Source organism: Portunus trituberculatus, chromosome 24 (assembly GCF_017591435.1).
Source record: "Portunus trituberculatus isolate SZX2019 chromosome 24, ASM1759143v1, whole genome shotgun sequence".
Classification (NCBI taxonomy): domain Eukaryota; kingdom Metazoa; phylum Arthropoda; class Malacostraca; order Decapoda; family Portunidae; genus Portunus; species Portunus trituberculatus.
In genome coordinates this window covers 15,079,956-15,084,955 of record NC_059278.1, presented here as the reverse complement: position 1 = coordinate 15,084,955, position 5,000 = coordinate 15,079,956, and the positions used below count along the sequence as shown (strand labels likewise).

The window sequence follows — 5,000 nt, the reverse complement described above, 5'->3', positions numbered from 1 at the left end:
CACACACACACACACACACACACACACACACACACACACACACACACACACACACACACACACACACACACACACACGTCAGCAAGTGTCACATAACGCAAGTAAGCACATTATATCATCCCTTTCCCTTACTTTCCTATTGTACTGTCTTCTCTTACTTTCTCTTTCTTTACCCTCTTCCCCCTTTTTTTTTCTACCTCCCCCCTGCCATCTCCCTTTCTCTTACGCCTCACCCTGTCACACCTTCCATTACACAAGTGTTCCTTCGCTCCCCTGCCCCCTCTCCCCGTGCCAGCTGACCCTACCAGTGTTTTACATAATGTGGCTACTTTCTCTACTATTGCCCTCTTTCTGACACGACACGACACGACACGACACTACTCACCCCTCCACGCCCCTCACCCCTCCACACCTCACCTGTCCCTTGGAGACTTACTGTGGTGTGTCACTGCACCCTCCTCCTCCTCCTCTTCCTCTTCCTCTTCCTCTTCCTCTTCCTCCTCCTCCTCCTCCTCCTCCTCCTCCTCCTCCTCCTCCTCCTCCTCCTCCTCCTCCTCCTCCTCCTCCTCCTCCTCCTCCTCCTCCTCCTCCTTTCTCTTTTCTTCTGCTTCTCCTCTTCTCTGCTCTTCCTCCTCCTCCTCCTCCTCCTCCTCCTCCTCCTCCTCCTCCTCCACCACCACCTAAATCTGAACCGACAGGAGAAAACGCGGAGGGAAAATGGGATAAGCGACGGGTGAGAGAGAGAGAGAGAGAGAGAGAGAGAGAGAGAGAGAGAGAGAGAGAGGGAGGGGTTACGATTGTTACGCATTTTTCTCTCAAATTTAATACGGTTCAATTTTTCATTTCGTGATTTTTTCTCCAATATACACATTATCACCTTGCCAATCCCCCTGCCAATCCCCTGCCAATCCCTCTTCATCCATTATCATCTTTCCTTACCTCTGTCATCATCCTTGCCAAATATTAAACCATGTATTTCCTTATATTACCCCTGCCAAACATCCCCTTCCGTACTAGAGCCGCCCTACACACCCCTGCCAAGTCTTTCCTGCCTTGAATCCCCTTGCCATCGACTTTCCTTACCTCTGTCATCATCCCTGCCAAATATTAAACCCCCTTGCACACCTCCAAACCACGTATTTCCTTATATTACCCCTACCAAACATCCCCTTCCGTACTAGAGCCGCCCTACACACCCCTGCCAAGTCTGTCCTTCCTTTAATCCCCTTGCCATCGATTCCTTATCAAGCTTCCCTTTCCATCAATATCCTCACCAATACCTCATTTCCAAGCTCCCCTACCAGACGTCCCTGCCGATCCTCCCTGTAGAATCCCCTGCCAAGTCCCTAGATCGCCATTCCGCTTAACCCCTTCAGTACCATGACGCGTTTCCTTATTCATTATGCTTATTATTTGGTGATTTTGTATAGCTTCAAAAGTTTATGTGGGTGATTAGAATAGTGAAGACTGTGGCCATTAATCTTCTGACCTCCATAGACTCATCCTGATGTCAGTAAAATGGTCTAATAGTACACAAATCTCAAGGTGAAAATGTGCCCCAGTACTGAAAGGATTGATATAGTGAAGACTGTGGCCATTAATCTTCTGACCTCCATAGACTCATCCTAATGTCAATAAAATGGTCTAATCTTACAAATCGACGCAAAATTGTGCTCTAGAATTGAAAGGGTTAAGACTTGTAGGGGAAGTAAGGTATTGAATTGGGGAGGTGTTGATGTGTTGGGGAGATGAGGGGGAAAGACTCAGCATACCTCATCATTTAGGCATTCCTAGTCATTCCCCAACTTTTGTTAACCCCAACTGGCCCTCCCCACCTCTACTATTTCTCTGTCCAATATCCTCCTATCATACCACGTCACTCAACCTTTACCAGTCATTCGCCAGTCTTGCTAACCACAACTGGCTTTCCCCACCATTACCACTTCTCTCGCTGTCATACCCTGTCACTTACATACCCTTCGTCCCCTTTTATTCCCACTTTTCCCCTTCCTTTCCTCCCCAGCACAGGACCATCTATCTAAGTTACCCTGTCTTACTTTGTTACATCCCTGCCTCATACCCTGCCACACCTGTTGTACCCATCCCCATCCCATCATCCATCTCTGCCTTGCATATTCTTTCACACCTGTCCCATTGCCTTAGCTACTGCACCTGTCACGCCGTCACTTTTGCCTTATGAAACTAAAACGTATATATATTTCCCTTTTCTTTTTCCCCTTTAAATTATTTCCCTTTCTCTTTTTCCTCCCTTTAAATTACTTCTATGCACCGCCTTTCATTTTCGTTTTTCTATCCACTCCTTACCTGTAGAGACTCCCATTTCCTCTGAAGTCTCCCTGATCTTCCCCTCACTCATCCACTCTTCCCATTAACCTCACCACGTCTCCCCTCTTTCCCTACTACCTGTAATAGTCTTGTGTACCTGCTAGTCATCCCCATTCCCCTCAAATCGTGTATCTATCTTGCCTTTCAACTCTTGCCGTCCCCTCTATCACCTCTCGCCTCACTCCTGCATTGCTTTTCCCCTTTCGTCCTTACCTGCAATCTCGTCCACCTTTCCAATCCCCGCTTTAAAAATCTAGTTAAGACTTACCTATCACCTTGCACTGTCCCCCTCAATGATCAGTGCTTCCCATGCTCACCTTTACCTGTCCACCACCACCTAGATATCTGTAATCCACACCTGTTAATCACTCCCCATCACTCGCCATAAAGCCTCACCACCACCCAAACATCCCACACTCTTTTCTTCCACCCTCCAACCTGCCCCACACACCTGGCCCCCCACACACCTGTAATAAGGCCTAGTACACCTGTTCGTACTCCTCCCGTGTAGTGTTGTCGCTCGTAAAAATGGAGACGATGTAGCAGAGAAGAGAACGCGCCAGCAGAGGACCGCTAAAACAAGCAGGCAGCGGGAACCAGTAGGGAGTAGCAGAGAGGAGCAGGTAGCGGGCGGAACTAATACTGGGCTACTGGAATACTGGGAAGATAAAGAGGATAGGTAGAGAGGAAGAGGGCGGTTCAAGCAGAGTAGGAAACACAGTGGCTGGAGCTGGGGGCTGGGGACTGGGAGCTTGGGGCTGTGGCTGTGGGTTGGAGATGGTGGAGGTTCGTGTGGGGTGGAGTGGGTGTGGTTAGAGTGCAGTGCCAGATGGAGGAAGGGGAGAGGGATGGACAGGTGTGAAGGGAGAGGCAGGCAGGTAAAGCATACATCTAATTAAGCATAGGTATTAAAGAAGACAGTGCGTAATGTAAACAGGTGGAAGAAAGGGGAAGGCATGGGAAGGAAGGGTGAGAATGGGAGGAACAGGTGAATATGTATATAAGTAAGGCATATGCATCTAATTAACCACAGGTGTTGGAGAGATATCCAGGTGTATAGTAAAGTAAGTAGAAGGAATAGCGGTAAGGGAGGGAGGGACAGGTGAGATGATAAATAGACAGGTAAAATATGCACACATGTAATTAAGCAAAGGTATTGAGGGAAACCTGAATGCATAACAGCAGGTAAAAAGAAAAGAACAGAGGAAAGCAGTGGGCAGGTGAGAATAAAGGCAGGGAGGCAGGTAGGCATGTTAGTAGGTAGGTTACATTCTTCTAATTAAGCAGAGGTATTGAGGAAGGCGTAGATTAGCAGGCAAGTACAGCAGGGTTCAGCAGGGCAGGTAAATATAGCAAGAGGTTGTTGATAGAGTGAGGGAAATGGTCTGAGGCATGGGACTGGTGGAAATAAGACTTGTGCTGGAAAAGAAAGAAAAAAAATGCAAAAGAAAGAAAGGAAAGGAAAAATTGTAATTAGGAAAGTGAGAAAGTGAAAAAAAAAATGCTGCAGAAGAGTTAGCAATGTACAAAAATAGCCAAAAGGTGTAGCAATGATAAAAATAAAGGAACTAAGAGAATAACAGTGAAGAATATTGTAAATGGAAAAGAAGATGCAAAATAAACTACGAGTATTAGATTGAAAGAGAGAAAAACAATTGACAGTAGTAGTAGTAGTAGTAGTAGTAGTAGTAGTAGTAGTAGTAGTAGCAGCAGCAGAAGCAGAAGCAGTAGCAGTAATAGAAGCACAAAAACCAAGGATAAGAAAAAAGCAACACAGGTACTAAATATATGAAATGAATCACGAACACAAAATTGCAAGACGAGAGAGGAAAAATAGTAGCATTAGTAGTAGTAGCAGCAGCAGCAGTAGTAGTAGTAGTAGTAGTAGTAGTAGTAGTAGTAGTAGTAGTAGTAGTAGTAATAGTAGGAGGAGGAAGTGGAGGAGCAGGAGCATATAAAAGCAAGAATAAGAAACACAAAGGTAGCAGGATACAATTACAGGGAAGGTTGAGGTCTGGTAAGAAATCCGGAAAGAAGATATAACATTTCAGGCAAAAACTACCACGAGTGAGGGAACGTTTTAGTGCACCGCCAGATAATTACTACAGGGAACGTTTCAGCTCAGTGGAGGAGCGGCGCAAGGAACGTGTTAGACTAGCAGGAGATGGGTAGAATGAAGCAGAGTGAGTTATTAAAGAGGAAATCGTGCGTTGCAATGAAAAAAAAAGTTAAAACCAGACACACACACACACACACACACACACACACACACACACACACACACACACACACACACACACACACACACACACACACACACACACACACACTAAGAAGTTTAAATTGATCATTCATTTCTCTTGGTACTAAAAAAGGCTTGAATTAATCAGTTTCTCGTGCGACCAGTGTACCTTAGAAATCTTTTATTCTGAGATTGCGTCACCCAGTCACAGTTTATGGTGAGCTCGAGGCAGTTGGAGGTTAATGAGCGAAGTAATGAGTAAGCTGTACTGGAAACTCTTTAATTAAACCTTAGAATCCTGCTGGTTTCTCGGAAATCAGTAATACTTTTTCGTACTGCAGATGTGCTTGGGTACTGTACACACACAGAGAGAGAGAGAGAGAGAGAGAGAGAGAGAGAGAGAGAGAGAGAA

The 5,000-nt window shown here is 45.7% G+C and overlaps 1 protein-coding gene and 1 long non-coding RNA gene across 5 annotated transcripts in view; both read left to right on the top strand.

The window, feature by feature from the left end:
- LOC123508295 overlaps positions 1-4,671 on the top strand; it is an 8,887-nt gene extending 4,216 nt beyond the window's left edge. Inside the window, exon 2 of the long non-coding RNA XR_006675908.1 lies at positions 4,585-4,671. This is a non-coding gene — a long non-coding RNA (uncharacterized LOC123508295). The remainder of the gene's footprint in view (positions 1-4,584) is intronic.
- LOC123508289 (WAS/WASL-interacting protein family member 3-like) overlaps positions 1-5,000 on the top strand; it is a 45,383-nt gene that overhangs the window by 15,525 nt on the left and 24,858 nt on the right. The gene's annotated exons all lie outside the window — the stretch shown is intronic.